Genomic DNA, 21,523 nt, shown 5'->3' with positions numbered 1-21,523 from the left:
ATGCAATTAGATAAATTTAGTCCAAGTTGGCTAGTGAACAAGGCACCATCAGATTTAAAACAACAATCAATATATGCAACGATCAAGTCAGATTTATCCCAGGTATGCAAGGCTATTTCAAAATTCAAAAATCAATAAATGTATGGATATCAGCAATCTGAAAAAGCAAAATCACATGATTATACTCAACAGATGCAGAAAAAAAATCGTAAAATCCAAGTCATTCATGATAACAATTCCCAGGAAACTAGGAATACTGAGGAACCTCCTCAACTTGATAAATATCTACAGAAAACCTCCAGCTAACATCATATTTAATGGTGAGAAGCTTGAAGCTTTCCCACAAAGATTAGCAACATGGCAAGAATGGAATCTCTCCTTTTCAACACTACAGCAAGTTCTAACTAACGCAATATGTATAAAGCAAAAGGAATAAGGTATTCATATTTGAAAGGATAAAATAAAGCTGTCTTGTTCACAGAGAACATGATCATTTATATAAAAAATTCAAAAGAATAGAAAAAAACTCTCATACATTGGTGGTGGGAATGTAAACTGGTAGAGTCTCTATGGAAAACAGTATGAAGTTGTACTCCAAAAATTAATAATATTGCATTGTAAAGCAAAGGTAAATAAATAAAATTTTATTAAAAAATAAAAGCAGTAGGAAATCATGCAACTACAATCTGATAAATTCTGAGAAGATCCTGCCATTGCAGGAGATGAGATGGGGGCAACAGGACAGCTGGAGGTTTTGGCCTCAATCTAGGTGCAAGATGATGGGGTCTTGAACTTGGGTAGCTGACTCCCTGAGGTGAGAGGAGGGAGTAGATAGGGTTGCAGTGTTTTAAAAGTAGATTCAGTGGGGGGTTTTCTGGTTGATTTGGTGGGGTAAGTGATAGAAGGTAGAGCAGAATCAATGAGAGTCATGTTAAATAAACAAATCAGCAAGAATATTTCTCACTTTTCAAAACTAATCGGAAATTTGGAGATGTATTTGATAAATTTTAATGAAGTAATATCTGTATTGCATTAGGTATAGGCATTTCACATGGACATCAGTATCCAGAAGGTTGGTCTTTTGTCTACTGAAATGGACCTTCAGTAACTTTGTCAACACTTTGAACAGAGCCAGTTGCCAAGACAAGCTACTAACAGAAACCTACACATTTTCATCAACCCAGGGGTATTTCTGGAACTCAGCTAGGAGTTTCACTATTTGATGAATCCCCATTTGCTGATTGTAAAGTAAGAAGTTTTAAATCATATGTTCTTTCAGGTTGCTTCCAAATTTATTTTATTTTGTATTTTTTATAAAGGCATTGATTAAATCACAAATGCTAAATTACCTAAACGCCCATCGGCAGAAAAATTTAAATAATCTGTGGTTTATGTATAAAAGCAGTATTACAAAATGAGGTTGCTTACAGTTTTAAAATTCTGTGTTTTAAAACCCCACTGGGGCATTTCCAGGGATCCTGTGTGAATAAGCCACAGATGATAACTTAGTGATAAAGATACCTTAGGTGTTTTTTGTTTCATTCCTACGCTTAATTCTGGATTTTCAAAAATGGGTTTGTTAGCTCTGGTTTTGCATTTATAGTTTCTCTGAACTGACAGCAAGTAAATTCCTTTTTCCTTATTTTTAGTTTTTTTTTTTAGTTTTTTTAAATTTAATTTTTATATTCCCCATACAATTACAACCCCCTTATTTTGACCCCAAGCCCTCCTTTCCCCACCCCCCACTCCCCATAGTGTCTCTGGTTCATAGTTGTTTGTTGATTTTGATATTTTCTTTCTTATAGTTATTCTATTTTCTGGTCCCTTATTTAAGTTTTCTAGATTCCTGCTATGAGTGAGACCATCCGGTATTTTTCTTTTTCTTTCTGGCTTATTTCGCTAAGCATGATCCCTTCCAGCGCCATCCATGTTGCTGCAAATTGCATGTGTTTATCTTTTTTGAATGCTGAGTAATATTCCATGGTGTATATGCACCATATCTTTTTGATCCAGTCATCTATTTTGGGGCATTTGGGTTGTTTCCAAAGCTTAGCTATTGTAAATAGTGCTGCTATAAACATAGGGGTGCAGGTGTTCTTTGGAATTGATGTTTTTGTGTCCTTTGGGTAAATACCTAGGAGTGGAATTGCTGGATCATATGGAAGTCTATGTTTAGTAGGTCCAGAAATCTCCACACAGCTCTCCATAGTGGTTGGACCAGTTTGCACTCCCACCAACAGTGCAGAAGAGTTCCTTTTTCTCCACACCCTCGCCAACATTTGTTGTTGCTAGTTTTTTTAATATGTGCCATTCTCACTGGTGTGAGATGGTATCTCATTGTAGTTTTGATTTGCATTTCCCTGATTACAAGTGATGTTGAACATTTTTTCATATGCCTGTTGGCCATTTGCATTTCCTCTTCAGAGAAGTTTCTTTTTAGCTCTTCTGCCCATTTTTTTACTGGATTATTTTCTTTGTTTTTGTTGAGTCTCATCAGCTCTTGGTAGATTTTTGTGATCAGTCCTTTATCATTAGTGTTGTGTGCAAAAATGTTCTCCCAGTTGGTGGGGTTTCTCTTTGTTTTTGTTATTGTCTCTTTTGCTGTGCAGAAGCTCTTTAATTTGATGTAGTCCCAGCTGTTTATCTTTGCCTTCACTATCACTGCTTTGGGTGATGTGTCTGTAAATATGTCTTTGATGTGCATATCATGCAGTGTTTTGCCTATATTTCCTTCTATGTATTTTATGGTTTCAGGTCTTATGTCTAGTTCTTTAATGTAGTTTGAGTTGGTTTTTGTGCATGGTGTGAGATAGTAGTCAAGCTTCATTCTTTTGCATGTAGTGACCCAGTTTTCCCAGCACCATTTATTGAACAAACTTTCTTTGCTTCAATGCATATTCTTTGCTTCTTTGTCAAAGATTAGTTGACCATAAATCTGTGGGTTTATTTCTGGATTTTCTATTCAATTCCATTGGTCTATGTGTCTGTTCTTGTTCTAATACCATGCAGTTTTGATGATTATGGCTTTGTAGTATAGTTTGAAGTCTGGGAGTGTGATGCCTCCATTCCCTTCCCTTCTTTTTTTTTTTTTTTTTTTCAGGAGAGCTTTGGCTATTTGGGGTTTTTTGTGATTCCATATGAATTTCATCAATAATTGTTCTATTTCTTTGAAGAATGACATTGAAATTTTTATTGGAATAGCATTGAATCTGTATATTGCTTTTGGTAGGATGGACATTTTAATAATGTTTATTCTTCCAATCCATGAGCAGGGGATGTCTTTCCATTTCTTTGTGTCTTCTTCTATTTCTTTTAACAGTGTTTTATAGTTTTCTGTGTATAGGTCCTTTATGTCTTTTGTTAGATTTATTCCCAAGTATTTGATTTTTTTACTAAAACCACCTTCTTTAGGAGTACAGATACCCCAGTTAGAATGTTTCCCTTTATTCTAATACACATTTTTTTTCTTATAGGATCAACTCCCTAGTGGAAAATACATACATATACATATCTGCGTGTGTCTGTTTGTGAGCCGGTAGCCGGTACAGTAGGTAGATGTTTGCATTACTGAGCTGTGGGTCACACATTGCAATAGGATAAGTGATTTTCAGATAAAAATCTATTTAATTCTCCATATGAGAAGTGATTGGTATATTTATCCCACTTCACAAATGAGTAAAGTGAACCTCAACATGTGGTAAAGCTAGAATTTCAGGCCAGGTCTGTGGCCTCCAAGGGAGATGCCCCAGCTGTTGCCCACAGCATCCTGATGCACAGCACCACTGCACCTTTTATGCTACCAGAGGCTGTAGACTTTCTAAATATTGCAAATCATTCATAACTCTACCCCACTAAAATTTCCACCAATGCTTAGCATATCTCCCCAAATAAACAGTAACACAATTTTAGCATATACAAAACTCCAGTGACTTCCTGAGCTTTAGGGCCACCAGTTAGAATAGGGACTTATGCTGCTCCCAGGGGCCTGGGGAAGGTTTCCTTCTTCCCCTAGTCACCTTTCACTCCCTCTTCTTCTCACCTTATCCAAAATTCAGCAGAAGTTCAAGAGGCACAGAGCTCAGAATGTATTATCTGGTTATTAGTTTTTAATTTTCCTTGGAATGTCTGAAGGGCTCCTGCAGACTATGAGTTATATCTGGGCCGATTACCCTTCCTGTCTTTGGCTCCACACTGCTCTGGGCCTAGGCCAGCTCCTGGCAGGAATGTCTCCTTTTGTTTTTCAAGCACACATTACCAGGTATTTTGCCCTATTTGTCAGCAGCCTCCTCAGTTAGCCAGCTTTGCAGGCATTTTGGTTTCCTGGGCACAGCAGGGCATGAAGTGGTCAGGAGCAGAGACTTTAGAAAATATCCAAACCCCAGATTCCTGAATTTATAGGATTCCCAAATATTTTCTTTACATAAATATTTTCTTTATGATTATATAATTGAATGGAGGGAACACATATTTTAAGGCAAAACGGTAACCTCTTTTGCCTCCTAAGGGGAGGGCGGTAGAGGGAAGGTGTGGTATTGCTTATATTCTCTGACAATAAATCTCTCTTAGACACTGATTAGGGAAGAAGAGATGAGAAATGGGACATTTCAATGAACTTTGTGTATATAATGGAAGGGCTGGGGATGAGCTCGAGGTCAGAGGCTGGAGAGAGTGTCCTCTTTCTGCATGAAGCAATAAGATGATTCCATTTTCTTTGTTTCGCTCAGAAAGAGTTATGCCTTGTGGGAAAGCTGACCTGAGTTAGCAGAACTGGCATTTGACAGAATGTCTAAAATGTAATTTTAAATTTCTCTTCTGCAGTACTGCTCTCCCCCCTTCCTATCTCTCCAGACTTCTCATAAGATCAGTCTGTATGCCTTATTTTTTTATTATATTTGGTTTTATTTGATCTCTTACTTTGTGGCAATCAAGAAAAGGGAGGGATACTCTATCTAAGTGAGATATAGTACACAGCAGGGACACTAAGTGTGGGATGGTGAGAAAATTCATAAATTTAACAAATTTAGAAGATGTGGAAGTGCAAAAATAGAGGTGACTGAACAATGTAAGCCATCCTCTCCTGCACCAAAACTGGTATGATTGGAAAGAATGTGAAACCATCACTATATATAATGTTTGAACAAATTTCACAAAAACCTCAATGGATGGGGTATCCCATTTGATATGTAGAGGCCAGTAACCAATATAATTACTATCTTTAAATGATAATACAGGTTTTCTTAATTCCTGGTCTTCTTGTTGAGGCAGAAGAATTATAGACCCTCAGATTTGTCCATGCCATAATCCCTGGAACATGGGTATGCAGGGTTACACAGCAAAGAAAACTCAAGGTTGCAGGTGGAAATACATTTTAAAATAAGATTACATGAGATTATGTGGGCGGGCCCAAGATTATTGCAAGGGTCCTTAAAAGTGGCAAAGAGAGGCAGGGGCAAGTATCAGCATGATACTATGAAAGGACTCCACAGGATTTGTAGTTTTCAAGCTGTAGAAAGGGTGGCATGAGCCAAGGAATAGGAGTAGCCTCTAGAAACTGGAAAAGACATTAGAATTGATTTTCTCATATAGTTTCCAGAAAGGAACACAGCACTGGCAACTCCTTGGTTTTAGCCCAATGCTACCCAAGTTGGACTTCTAACCCACATAAAAGCAAGATAATGAATTTGTACTGCTTTAAGACACTGGGTTTGAATTAAAGCAAAAGTGCATCTATATCTGTTATCAACTGCCATGTAATAAAACATCCGAAAAAAGCAGTGACCTCAACAAGAATGATCACTTATTTTGCTTGGGAACCTGCAATATGGCTAGGGTTCAGTTAGCATAGTTTGTCTTATTTCTATACACCTTCAACTTGGTGCATCTTTTGGAGAACGGAGAGTCTACTTTCAAGATGTCTCATGTGCATGGCTGAATTAACTGCTAACTGGAAGCTTGACTGGGAGCTCAGCTGGGTTGTGGGCTGGGCAATTCATTCCCTTCTCACATATATCTCTCCACATACTATTTGAGCTCCCTTACAGTATGATGCAGAAAGACAGTAAGAACAAGCAAATCAAGAGAACATGGGAACAGTAAAAGACAGACAGGAATGATGTTTTTAAGATTTAGCTTGGGAAATAATATAAATACACTCTATTGAATGAAATAAACTCTTTCATTCACAATTTACTCTATTGATCTGCTCAGGCTCAAGGGGGATAGGACATTGATTGACCTCTTGATAGAGGATGACAAGTTTCTAGTATGCAAGACTGGAGCTATTAGTGAGGAGATCTTTGAAGAATGCTATCTGCAACAACCATTTATGTGAAACCTCAGTCCTTTGTGCACCATCTCTCAGTATTATTTCTAGAATGGCTCAGAATATGTCCCATGTGTTTTTAAACATAGGCTTTATACTTATCATGTGATATATAAAGTTTCATTCTTTTTCACTTGCTTCCAACCCTTATTTCTAAGTACAGCTGTGTCTTACGGATATTGGAAGGTTTGTTGTTATTCCCCTTGTATTCTCATTTATGAGGAGCCAGCTGCATATATTAGGGTATAACAAAAGAGTACAAAAGAGCTTCCTATTTCTATGTCCTTGGTCTCTAAGCTTTTGGTATTACATTGCTGAGGTATAACTAAATTGGACAATATTTCTTTAAGAAGGGCCTCAGCCCCTTATACAAATAGAGTGTAGAGAGTCAAGACAAAACTGAACTCTGAGGAACAGCTTACCTTAGAGTAACCCAGGTTAATAATGCTAAACTCCCCACCCCCACATGCAGTTGAAAATTCCATTGTAACTTTTTACTCTCCCAAAACAAAGGCCTCCATTGGTACCTTTGGGAGATCATTTTAAAGACATCAAAATTAGCGTATGCATTTGCTTTATAGTTAACCCCTCTGTATCTGTGAGTTCCGCATACTGTGGATTCACCCAATCAACATGGTTGAATCCATAAATGCAAAATCTGTGGATATGGAGGGTAAACTGCATTTATTGAAAAATATCTACATATAACTGAACCCCCACAATTCAAACCCATATTGCTCAAAGGTCAACTGCATATATTCTAGGTTCAGACCCCCCCAATAATAGAATTAAGATTTAGACAACCTTTGAAAATTTTTGTTATGTGAAGAACATGGTCCCACAGAGTCTTAGGTTTGACAAATACAAGAATTAAAGTCTCCTTTGCTGTTTTTTTTTTTTTGCCACAATACCTTGATTTCTGTCTTATCTAGAAGACTAAGCTTATTTAAATGATAGATATAATAAAAAAGACAAATATTAAATCCTCTATATCTTGAAAACTCTAATTTGAAAAGCTATACATGCCTATGTTTCTAGCAATATTATTCACAATAGCCAAGACATGGAATCAACCTAAATACCCATCCACAGACGACTGCAAAAAGAGGCTGTAGTATATACACTCGATGGAATTCTAGTCAGCTATTTGAAAAGATGATTTTTTTTTAATTTAAGTGCTTGAATATATATATTTTTATGACTTTCTTGAGGGAACACTGGTTTACAACACTGTATACGATTCAGGGGAAAAGGTCAGCCCTCCTTATATGTATATTACCAATGCATGATTGCACTCATATGTAGAATATAAAGAAACAAAACAAAGCAACTGACAAAACTAAACACAGAAGATGTAGTCTTGCCTTTTTTGACAATGTGGATGGAACTTGAGGTGATTATGCTAAGTGAGATAAATCAGAAAGTGAAAGACAATTACCAGATGGCTTCACTCACATGTGGAATATAAATAACCAAAGCAAACAAACTGGCAAAACACAACAAAAATAAATAACTCTTAGAGTCTGAAAAATATGGTGTTTACTGAAGGAGAAGGGAAGAGGGCTGGGAGAAAAGGAGAGAGAGGATCAAATTCATAATGTGATGGCACTGGAACTCAGGTGGTGGGTGAGTGGAGCACACACACACACATTGAGTGTGAAGCTGTACTCCCCAAATTATAGCTTTGTAAACTAATGGTAAATTAAAAATAAAATTTTTATATCCTGTGCCTTTTAAAGTAGTTTCCACATGGAGATGCCAAAATTTAAAATTGTCCCATCCTTGGGCTTCTTCCTTTTCAAACAAGAGCCTATATTTTTGTTGTCTCTAACCTAAATAGTTTGTCTGCTGATTGTGGAAGATTGCTAATTTACGAGTACGCCTGCCTGTAGTCAGCGATGCAAAACAGAAATTTTTGTGATGATAGACTATATCTGAGTATAGTATATACAGAAAGTATACTACATCTGAGTTGGCCAATATGGTAGCCATTAGTCTTCTAAGCATCTGAAAGGTAGCTAATAAGAGTTTTAAAACTGACTTTTTAATTTAATGTGAAACTAAATGGCCACATGTAGTTAGTGGCTATCATATTGGATAGTGTAACTATAATGATGAAATTCTAGTATGATATCCAGGTCCTCAGTTTTTGAAATCTCTCATAGCCAAGGAAAGGAGTTGGGAGCCATCAGAGCCTTAATAAGATTTGGGTGCATATGACACTTTTAGTTGTGTTAGTATATTTAAAAGTGTGAGGAGTTCCAGTGGTCGCTAGCTTTATTCCTGAGCATTTTGTTTCACAAAATGAATCTCATTCACCAAAGACATAGCTATGCCAATTAGCTTGTCATTAAAGATCTCATGGCTGCATTCACTAAAAAAAGAACTTTCTGATTCTTTGCAGAAGGTTCCCCAATTTTGCCTTAATACTGGTAAAGTTACCCTCATTTCTCCCAACATTTCCAACATGATGATTAATAGCTCAGCAGAATCAAAAAGAACAGGTGCTCAGGTTTTAAAGCTGAGGAAAGTTTTTTATTTTGGGTCAGTTAAAATAATATATAACTATTATATATTATATAATATATAAACTTATATTTATTATCAATATAATAAATTAGATATTACAACAATCATGCTATGTAGTAAACCACCCAAAAATCTCAGTGATTTACAACATAAGTAAATATAAGTTGGCTGGATTTGGCTAACAGAGAGTGAGTTTGACTCCAGTATACAGGATAGGTTTGGGTCCTCTTTATGTATTTCAGGACATGATCTCATAGAGGTGGTAGAATCATAAGAGAGAAATCCCGGTCTTATAAACACATTTCAAGTCTTTACTCAGAAGCACATAGGCTAAAAACACTGGCTAAAGCAACCTGCATAGTCAAGCTGGAAAGGAGGTTCCAGGTTTCCTGCCCCACCCAAAAGGAGGGTGGAGCTGAGCAGGGAGAAGAAGTGGCAGAGGCGACTGAAGAAGGAAGGAAGCAGGATGGAGCCAGGAGACCTGGAGGAGGCACATGGAGCTGAGAGACACGTGAAGAAACTACGCTTGCCTTTTGGTCATGGACTGGTTGACACAGATGTGGGTAAGACTCGTGGGGAGGTGACAATGGCAGTTTTTGTTTTGATTTTGATTTTGCTCTTCTCCTCCCAGACTTGTCTGGTTGTTTGATGCTTTTCTGTGGGTCTCCGCTGGAAGATGCTTTAGACTTGTGGCAGGCTTTGGGGCCTTGCTCTGGACCAATTCTGATTGGGTGGACTTTTACCCACAAGGGGACGGGTAACTTTGGGTGCTTGATTTAGAAACTAGATTCTTTGCCTTTCTGTATTGTTTACTAATTGTATTAAAGTTCCTTTTCATTAAAGTCTCCTATGTTTTGTGTTGATGCAGTGGATGGCAGAACCTATTTAGAGCAGGCAGGTTTGTGGGGTCTGGGGTACCCCTCTGCCTGCCCTGTAACAAAGCCAAGATCAAAAGGTGGAGAAGTACACTCTTCATTCTATGAAGCCATGATGAAGGCATGAATACAGAACACTACAACAACAGAGTGAAGAATTGAGACCAGTCATCTAATTTACCACACCCATAACAGACTCAATCCTTTTCTCTCTCCCTCTTTCACACACACACTATACACACCTTTCCTGGTAGTGATAGTAAAATCAATACTTAAACAAATAAACAGAAACCTTTATATAACTAGAAAAAAGATGTTGTGGTTCCCTTCTTACTTCCATCTTTGGGAAACTTAATGGCAGTTTTTATGAGAAACACACCAACAAATTTAGTTGTCTGGAAGATAGTTTATTAATTGTGATCTTTAACAACTTATTTGACATTCCAAATGTGCTGTTAGAAGAATTAGTCATAATGCATAAATTTTTTTTCTTTCTTAAAGTCTCTGATGTTTATTTACTTAAAAACAAGCTGACTAATTTAGCACCTGATCTTTCTTCAGCTATTCCACATGGAAACCTATAGCTTCTGTCTAATATTACTGCACTTTGTCTAAACCTTTAAAAAATTTAAAAGCCAAATATTTAATATCAATGACATACTGTCATTTTAAAAGTAGTTTAGAAAAAATAAAGAGACAACATTATTCTCTCTCTCTATATATATATATATGAGTATTTGTGTTTATATTTGTGTTTATATGTTCTTACAAGAGATCAAAACGCTAGGGTGCCTCTGAGAATGGCAGTGCTGTCTCATTTCTCTTTATCCTTTACATATCACCATACTGTTTGATTATTATTCAGTAAGCAAGTAATATTTTATGACAAAAAAGTTGTTTAAAATAAAAACCATTTCATCATACTTCAAATATTTTGACAGGCTGTCATTGTTAGCAGAATACAAAGAAACTTCTTGTGTCTATGATTTATAAATCTTAAATTTTGAGTTCCCTTTTTAGAAGAGAGAAAGAGGTGTAATTGTTTTTGAGGGGTTATGAGTTTTTATTTTAGATTCATAGACACACTAGCATGGTGACATGAGGTTGGCCAGGAGATTTAATTTTGTATTGCTACCCAACTGAGTTTTTCCTTAGTTTTTGATTTCTTTCTTTCTTTTTTTTTTTTTTTAAAGATTTATTTATTTATTTATACAAGCACTGGGTACAGTCAGAAGCATGGGAGGGTGAGAGAATTCACCAGAGCCAGAGCAGGGAAAAGAACAGGCAGACTGACGAAATACACTGCTGAGGGGAGCATTGGGCGCAGCAGGAGAGGTCTGTGCACCATGTGGGACCCTCGCTGGCAGCCGGGTTGCAAACCGGCGCTGCAGAGGCTGTGGGCAGCTTTACAGCCGAGCACTCAAACGCTGCGCCACCATGGAGGTCCAGTTTTTGATTTCAAAGTATCTCTTACTTTAAAAAAGTCTAGACTTGCAACTATTTCTAAGCTTTCCAGATCAAAACTCTGAGCTTCCCATAAAAAGAGGAAAGTGACCAAGACTTTGTTTTCTTAGGAAAGCTCCACAGCCTCTGTAGCATCAGTTATGTCCATCTTAAAATGAACTGGTGCTGGAAACGGATATCTAAACCAACAGCAAAGTTTCTTTTTACCTCACTCAAATACTCTTTTCTTGTCACAAGATTATCTAAATCCTTCAGCACCAAGTCTCAAAGAGAAAACACATAATAAAACACAAATTTCTGGGAGGGGCATACAAAATAATCACACTATTTTTCAGGATGAGATTCTTTCTGGATCGCTTTAGCATGTGTCAAGGTTTCACAAATCAAATCCATGACCATTTGGGGAGTACCCGAATATTGGTGAGTACCTCCCACTTGGGACATGGGTTTACTTGCTGGGCTTCTGTTTAATAGTAAGGAGAGCAACCCAAGTGGTAAGAGCAGACCCACAGATTCTTGAATTTGAAACTTGGTTCTCTTGTTTACCATGCTCTATCGCTTTGGGAAAGTTATTGAACTCTACTTAGTCTCATTTTTTCCTCCTGAAAATTAGGGATAAGAATGATTTATCCCTAATCAGTCATTAGGGATATGTGAGGATGGAATAAGAGGCATATAAAAGCATTAAGATAGTGCGTGACTGCCATGGACCTACATCCTTCCAATGCTTCTCAACTAATTAATTTTCCTCCAAATTTCCTAAAAGGATTAGTACAAATCCACCAGGAGAACCTTTATTTTCTAAACATGAATAAGATTAAGTATAGTATTTTACTTTGTGAGAAAACCCATGAGTGACTGGGATCTAAGCTAGATCCACTTACATAATTCATATGAGTATTCCACACTCAGTTTCAACAGGAGCAAACTTAGGAGCAAATCTGCTTTATCACACTTCTTTTGTGTGTGTGTGTGTGTGTGTGCGCGCATGTATATGTGTATTTATTTATGTCACTGCAGAATAATATACATGACTAAGTAAAAGGGGGCAAAGAGTTCCTTGACATGAAAGTCACTTTAAAAACCAGAATTGGAAGACTACAAATCATGTAACATTGTTTGAGTTTATTATAATGTACTTTAGGGAATGAATTGGTTTTCTGAAATATTTCAATAGGAATGGTTTCATTTTTCATTTTCTAAGGTTCGAGCTATATTGAATTACACATCATCACATAATGTTACTGAATTTTATTTTCATATTATATATTATCCCTCTGAAATCAATATCTGGAACATTTAATTCCCGTAAATGGGAATTTGCTTATTAAAAATGCATAGAATGTAAAATAAACTGATGACAATTCCATCTATATTGTGTAATATCTTCCTCTGCCCTTCAACATATATGCACATTATTTTAATCACATCTCCCAGAAATGGAAGGTGGAAGAATATTGCTTCATTGTGTAGAACATTTCTCAAAAAATAATATAATGGGAGATAATATACAATATTTGGGGGATATAGGAATGAACTTACTTAGGCTTCACAAATTCAATTATTTCTCTTCTGTCTTGGTGGCTCTTTTTCTCTGCATTGTTGCTGAGGGATCCAGGAAGACTTCAGGCTTTTGACACATTGGGGTAGTAAGTGGGCTAAGAGTTCCTCATGGAGCTACTAAGGGAGAACTTCCAGTAAAGACAAGACTGTAGCAAAAGAGATTCTTATAAGCCATTGCTATGGAGTTGAATGAAAAGATTGCAGGTCTTAATGATATGGGTGTATAATGTTTATTCTGCAAAAGATTCTAAAGAGTCCTAGAGTCCTTGCTCCTTTAAAACTCAATCCTAACTCAGGCTGGTAGCAGACATGCCAAATTGTAGTGGGCATAATTTGAAATGGATGAGAAATTATCACAGGTGTTAACAGGTCCAAATGTAATGCAGTAGTCAAGCACCAAAGCTCTCACAAAGGCCTTGAAAGAAACTTGATGCAGTGTATTGATGCCTGCCAAATAGCATCTGTCCTCAAAATGCCTGGCCAGAAAACTTTATACCAAATTAAAAAGCTCATCTGAATTTTAGTCAAAGGAAAAGAGAGTTTACATACTGCACATTATTTGAAAGTATGAAAATTCACAGATTTATATTGCAAGTAATTAATTTTTGATCAAGAACATCTGCTTCAGTAAAAAACAAAGGAATGTACAGAAGTCCTAAGATCTTAAAACTTTTTTCATTTAACAACTCAGTGAAAAAAAACAAACAACACCACAGGTTCATGACATAGCTTATTTTTATTATTAGGAAACTCCAAAGTCATTACTCTGTCAATGTACTTAGAAAGCTTTATGACCATCGCAGGTATTTTCATACTACGTGGCTCATTTTCAGAACACATAATGGCACTGGCTACTGTAAGTGCTCAGGACTTGTGGCCACCTGCCCACAAGCTGTTGTACTGCAAACCTTCGGTTAATCACTCCACACACCCAGTGCCAAGGCTATTCCCGATGAAATCTCTGCCACTTGCCATCGCTGGGAATGACACCCTCATCCTTCCAGGAGCAGGGGTGAGAGTTAGTGCTTTAGCATTTGTACCTCCATGACCTGCCAGCCCCCAGACACATCTGATACTCCATCTAGCCCCAATGCTAGTAAAACTCAATGTGCTAGTCGGAACAAGGGGGAGGTCTTGTCAGGGTATGTGACTCTTTCTTGCTCCTCTCCCTACAGTGGTTTTCTGTCATGTTTGTTGTAACGTGTAAAACAAACGTAACAGTAGTGCTTGTCTCATAATGTTGCTTTGAATATTAAATTCATCTCAGTGCCAGAAATACTACATGGTACACGGTAAACTTTTAAGGAATTACTACTATGAAGTTGCTAGGATCTCATTTCTGAGAAGGAAATCGTGGTCCTATGCCTTATGTGATTGCAAATGTCACACTTTCTTGGAGATACCTTCTCCTTAACCCCTTTTCACTCCTAACCCTACCACAAAGAGATCCCTTGGGATATCACTGCCACTTGAACCCAGGTTGGATTCCTGTCCTTTATGATTCTCAAGATGAATGCCTGCTTTCTTGAATTCATGTGAGTTATGATAGCAAACTAGCATTTTATTACTTTATGCTGTTTTTCTTTGAATAAACTTTTAAATACCCAAATAAACTTAGAAACTCACTCATTGAGAATTAGGCTTTAAATCTCAGAAAAATACACAGTTTTTCTAGGTCTAGCTATACCAAACTTGGTATTCAAAAGTAGAGCCTGTTTTTCTTGGGCAACAAGTTAGAAATGTTCTTCTTGAATAAAGAAAATATATTTTTCTACATTAATCTACAGTGATGATAAACTAGGAAAACAAACCAAAAATCTAAATCATCAAGGAAAACTTACCTTTTTCCAGTGATACACTGTATAATGTTATATTTGATAAAATATTTTATAGCAATAACTCTAGATTAAACTCTAATTAATCATTTCTCTAAAATATACTGGTTCATAGTGCTGCCTTTAGTCCGTATACAAAATGTTCCCTAGTATTTTCTTGATAATCAAGATGCTTAAAATATTTTTTACTAAAATGACTAAAAGTAATTGTTTTATGAAATTCAAATCTTACTTTTAAAAATATAGACATGAAAGAATAGCAGATTAAACATGTCCTTGTGGTGGTATATGTGAGAAATTTATTTTTTGCAGAAGTTTCCCATTCAATTGGTTTGTCTTCACTCTTTCAACTAAGAGAAAAGAGTGGATCATGTTCTGGTTAACTGTGGCTTTAGTTATTAAAAATGAGAAATAATGGCAACAACAACATCAACAACTTAACACCCATGTTTTGTGTCCATTCTGGCACAACTTCAATAAAGTGGCATAATATAAATGTTGCTTACAGATCTATCCCTTAACAGATAAGCCTTTATAAAGCAGTCACTATTTTGCTTAATTTTGTGAAAAACAAAATTATCTTAATATCATTAAAATTACAGTGAATGCTATCTAAAGGGAAAAAAATTCAGGTCTTTGCAAATTCACAGTAACTCTATAGCATATTATTTTCACCATATAGCTAGGGTTTCCTTTCATTCCTGACAATCTTTAAACACAGAAAAATTTAAAATTATTTTCAAGATAAAAAGATTCAGTTTTTTGATCTGTTTACACTTGCCTTACTTTCTTTCTGAATGTTAAAGATGGATTCTCTTTGGGGCTTTAAATTCCAAAAACAAAATTTCTCAAAAATTTATTGTGTATTCAAAGATAAGTAGTGAAAAATATAACCACATGGAATAGGCACAAATTCTTGCCTTAGACCATGTAACAGGCCTACAGGGTCAAAAATGCAAATAAGAAGGCTTCAAAGGCCAAGGATTTATTGGACAGCAGTGTTTTGTTAGGCTCTTTAAAATTGTGAATAATCATCTTCTAACACTTTTGCTACAAAAAGTTTTTCTTGAGTGGCTTCCCCTTGAGTGAACTTGTCAAAGTCCTGCCCTTTGAATAATTTTCAGAAGTTCTAAAACAAAAACCAATGAGTTCATTGTACTTTTCCCCTGCTTCTTAACAAGGAGTGAGGAGAGTGTAGAGAAAAGACTAGCAGACTAAGAGTTGATGATCCATGTGGTTTAGCTTCTGCCTCTACCTGGAATGAGTAGGTCTCTTGACTTAGAATTGCCTTGGTAATTTGTAAAATGAGGAACTTATAGGGACAAAATCTTGAATGGCCCATTTTTAATAGCATTAAAAAAATCTAAGTCTATTTGCATACTAATGGACTGCAAAATAGGAATCAGATGACCTTAAAATAAGTGCTTTAAAATTAATTTTCTTTTTTTCCTCACTAAGTTTATTTCTCAGCACATTTTTGAACCCGAAGTATGGCTTACTGAGCCATAAATAAAATTCAATTATAAAATTTTGAGTTATTTGTAAACAAAATATCATCAATGACCAAGACAGTGCAAAGTATTTTCCTTATTTCCATAGAAGTCACTAATTTACAAAACAACATGGTTAAGTAATGTAACTAATTTCCTATAAAACTGTGAAGTTAGTTCTAAGACTAGCCCAGGAATCATAGGGCAGGCACAAATAGACATGGTCTTTAAAAAAAAAAAAAAGTTATGAAGTGCAATCATGACAATACCTAACAAATACATTTTCATTGCTATATAATTTAAAATTGTAAAGCCTTTCCCAAGGAGATGAAGCAAGATTGAAATTGCACAATTTAAGTGTTCCTGAAGCAAACACATTCATATTAATATACCAACTATCAATTCCAGTAATAAAACTGTGTCTTTCTAAGGACTGCCAAGCTAACATCTATTTTTTTTTTTAATTTATTTTCCAGGGTCAACCTAGTCAAAGTCTTTACTTATTTCCTTCTTGAACTAGACTCTCCTGGGGAAAATGAGGGGCATCTCACCTGTGACACTCCTTATTTCTTAAGCAACACATAGCTAGCTCTATGATAATACATTACTACATCATAATGGTTGATATTCTAGTGAACTCTGCATCTGTATGTTCTTTGGGCATAGGAGGTAAGTCTTAACTTTGATGATAAATAGAAACTTTCTTACTCAGCCAGTCATATCAAATCAGACTTACTGAGAAACCCACTACAAGATACAACAAGTTGTTGCATTGTTTGGAGGAATCTTTTAATGTAAAGGAATCAGTGCATTCTCAGATGAAAAATCTGACAGTGGGTTACCACATTGAGCATGACCACAAAATTCCCAGCAGAACCATCATATTTGAGTGCAAACAACCACCACAGCTGAGGAGAAGAGCTCTGGTACTAGGATGGAAGGATTGATTTTTCACAGGTCATTCAAGGCATAGTTTGCTTCCCCCAGGTGACTGACTTCTCCCCTTTTTTACTCATTTCCATGAGCCCCTCCATCATAAGTGATGTCAGTGATCATATATAAACTTAGGTATAGATGGGCCTCCCTGTTGGCGCAAGGGGTTAAGATACAACCTATGAAGCTATGTGCAGCCACTGCAGCATGAGTTCAATCCCTGGCCAGCCAGGGAGCTACCCATATGGTGCAGCAGACCTTTCCTATCTCGCCTGCTGCTCCCTTCAGCAGTGTATTTCAGTCAGTCTGCCTGTTCTGTTCCCCACTCTATCTCTGGTGAATCCTCTCACCCCTCCACACCTCTGGCCTATACCCCAGTTCTTGTATGCATAAATAAATCTTGAAAAAAAAACTTAGGTATAGAATGTGGTATATAACTGGTACAACCATTTGATTTCATTATATTCATTCACAAATTTGTTCAATTTGACTTGACTAGAGCAATTTTCTAGTCTTTTTTGATTATATCACTTAATTAAAGCAATATCCATCATCAGAGCAATGAATGAAGACCACCATCATCAGCAACAATTGCTCAATATATATAAGACCTTACTGTGTTCAAGGCACTATCAAATATCATTGTAACCATGATTTTTTATTTCTTAATAAAAGAAATGAATGTCTTCTTGAAAGTGTTAATATCTATAAAAACCTGCCAAACAGCACTGCTCTTATTCTTATGTCCTCACTTACATCATGACATCAATGTGCTTCTCAGTATAAGGGAAATTTGTAACATGGATGTTACTCTTCTCTTGCTTTCAGCTTGAGGTTGTTCAATGATGACTTGATTAGGAAATTGACCACTTACTTTAATATAGGTGGGACTGAGCAACATGGAGAATGTCTATAGAATAAAAAATATGATATAGTTTCTAAGGGAAAATCTTTTTGATGACATGGAACTTATTGCTGCATGTATGAAACTAAGGGCTGAGTCGCAGTTTTAATGAAGGGAGTACATACATAACCACCATAGTAACTGTCATTTCTTGAGTACTTACTACATGTCAGATCTTTACTATATCCCTTATGTGTAAATTCCTCTCACTACTGTTAACAAGTAGGTGCGATCTTTCACATTTGCCAATAGACTAAGAAAGGTTAAACAACTTGTGTAAGTTAACACATCTACTAAGAGTCAAAGACGGGATTTGATGTTGCTCTGTACAATTCTAGTATATGTGTAGTTTTGAAATATTTCAATAAAAGTGTAGAAGAGACTTTTTATTCAAAAGTATGTCCATTCTCTCCTTTTAAAGAAACAGAATCATAAAATTGTAGTTAGGCATATGGATGCTAGCTAAAGTCTATTTTCCTTCACCCCTCCTTACAGATGTGGCCATGTGCTGACAGTTTTGTCAGTGGGGCATGAGCTAAGGGGTGTGGGCAACTTCTAAAAGGAGAAAGTATACACAGCTGTCACATTTCTTACCTCCTTTCCCTCTGGGCTAGGATATGGACATGAAGGCCCTACTGAAGGAAGCCATGTTAGGCCATGAGATGAAAGTTGCATGTTGAAAATGGCAGGAGGAAGACAGGGTTGCAGTGTCAGCTATGGAAGCATTAGATTTGTTATTATTTAAGAAAGAAATCACATTGAATTTATTTAAGTCACTGTCATTTCAATATTTTGTACTGCAGGGACCTAGATATCTGAATGAACTCATCAAGTAGAGCAACAAAGGATAAAAGTTAGAAGTATTAATAAAAACAATTGTTTATGAGGAAAATAATTAAAGTCAAGGTTGTATCTGATAAACATCAGGACATATTTTTTGATATATATGGAGTAAAGTTGTGAAGGGTTTCCTTGGTTAGACTAAGGGTGGTACATTTTAGACATGAGAAATTGAAGGGTTTTGAACATGGGCTTATATATTTATCAATTCATTAACTCCATCATTCAACAAATAGATGATTATCCTTGATATAATAAAAACTGTTCTGAAAGATTAATCATTGATTACAGAAAATAATCATTTGGAGAATGATTAGGAAGAAATAGGAAGTAGGAATGAAAGGAAATTTTGTAATGATTTAGATATAAAATATCTGCTGTGGGGTGCTGACAGAAACAGAAAATTTTCAATCATAATAGAAAATTTTACCATTGAAAGATATGAATCCATTAATTAGTCTTTTTCCTGATCCCTTATTTAGGTTTTTTAAATTCCTGCTATGAGTGAGACCATCCGGTATTTTTCTCTTTCTTTCTGGCTTATTTCACGGAGCATGATTCCTTCCAATCAATAAACAACTATAAACCAGAGACACACTACGGGGGGGGGAGAAGGGAGTAGGATCAAAACAAGGAGTGGTGGGAATTGTATGGGGACTATAACCAAAATGAAAATGCATACATTGTACAAATAAAAATGATGTAAAAAATATACAAAATTAAAAAACAAACAAACAAAAAAAATATATGAATCCAGGGCCTCTCTGGTGGCACATGGGGTTAAGATGCAGCCTATTAAGGTATCCGCAGCCACAGCAGCACAAGTTCGATCCCCAGCTAGGGAGATACCGACATGGCACACTGCTCCCCTTAGCAGTGTATTTCAATCTGCCTGTTCTGTTCCCAACTCTTTCTCTGGTGAATCCTCTCACACACCCTCATCTTTGGCCTGTACCCCAGTTCTTGTATACATAAATAAATAAATCTTTTTTTTTTTAAAGAAAGATATGAATCCAGGAATAAGAGAAAAGGTGGAATGTTATTGGAGTGTACAGGACAAAACCCTGACTTTGGTTTTGAGAAAAGATTCAAGAAGAAGTAGTAATACTTTAAGATCTAAAAAAAGTGATCAGGAGTAAATCAGGTAAGGAGAGAACAGTGACAGTGTAGAAAATATTTTGAGCGGAGGCCATGGGAGATAGGATGGAATATAGAAAGGACTGTGGATATCAGAAATACTTTCAGATGAGGTTCCCTAAGTGAAGACATTTTAAAAGAGTTATAAGTATTTCAGCAATAGAAATACTTATTCATTGGGAAAGAAAGGGAAAGACAGACAGACTATATCAAATAGGGATACTGACTCTTTGCTATTCTTCCCATTAAAAAGTAGAGTGTGTGTCCTTTTACCCTGATTCTTAGCTGTCCCTTAAAATTCTATCAATATTACCAATAGAATGTCTTGCAGTTTTTATTTTGGTCCTCTTAAGGGCCTGTATCACCAAACCTGATACTGTGATGGAGAGAAAGGTGTGAGTGATGTTGGCTTGAAAGTTCCAATCCCAGATAAGCTCCTAGTGTAAGGAACTCCAGTGAATATTGTGCACAAAAAAAAGAATGGCCCAGCTTGGATCAGTTAACCAATAATGAGAAACAATAACTCATTGTTTTAAGTCTCTGTGTTTTAAAGGTTTTGTTATACAGCAATAGCTAACTGACACAGTGGAAGTAATTTAAGAAGATGGGGGATGAATTAGGATCACGTAGGATAAGGAAGCAGAGGAGAGAGCCCATTTTAAGTAAGGAACAACCTACAGTGTCAAATGTTTTAAAGAAATCAGTGTTTCTCAAATTTAGAAAGTGCAGGCATTATCTATAGTGCCAATAACAAAGTGAAATTCCCAAAATTGTTATTTCTTTACTAAGTCTATAAAAGGGGCATCTCCTTTTTTTGTTTACCTACTGAATGAAATATAACTGTTTGGGAATTATTTTCTCCCAATTTATGGTACTGTTTTCAAAAGAGAATATTTGTAGATTCAGCATCCTATAGCAGACACTCTTTTTCTTTATCCACCACCTTGTAAAGCTGTACAAAGTCAAAAGTTCTATTGATTTCCTTGTCTATTCAAGGTTGCTCATAGTCTTTGACTAAAGGATGAGCCCAAGGATCTGGACCTTTTAAATGTGAAGCTTCTGCTTCCTAAGTTCTTTGAGAGACTATCATGCTTATTAGCATCTGGTGCAACACCTACTAATAACTCCTTTTTTTTTTTTTTTTTTGGTTTCTATCTCCTGCTGATTTCCAAGTTGGTACTGAATTGAGAGTCTGGCTTAAAAAAAAAAAAAGTGTGTGTGTGTGTGTGTGTGTGTGAGGGGTGCCTCTTGAAATGACTTAGGTTAGATAACAGTCTATTTACCCTTACTCTTTCTGGGTTTTGCACCAGGACCTTGAGGGCTCCTGTGCTGTGAATTCTCTTTTGGCTTACCAAAATCTCAGTGTTCCCATTGAGAACCCCAGAAGATTCAATCACAAGTTCAGCAACCCCTTATGTTGCTCTTGCTTCCTTAAGGGCTATAATTTTACTTATCATGCCATCAGCCTGCACTCTTGCAGACTTCCTTCCTTTTCTTGGCTCATCAAACTTGCTGGAAATTGGACTGAATTGCATATCTTGGGGACTCGGAAGAATAGCCCATCTCATCAGTTTTCTCTTGGATACCCACAGGCAATGATGTCTTCACTGAGTTAAAATAATAGAGCCCAA

The sequence above is a fragment of the Talpa europaea genome, assembly GCF_964194135.1.
Source record: "Talpa europaea genome assembly, chromosome: 1".
Taxonomy (NCBI): domain Eukaryota; kingdom Metazoa; phylum Chordata; class Mammalia; order Eulipotyphla; family Talpidae; genus Talpa; species Talpa europaea.
Note: the sequence above shows the minus strand (reverse complement) of the source record.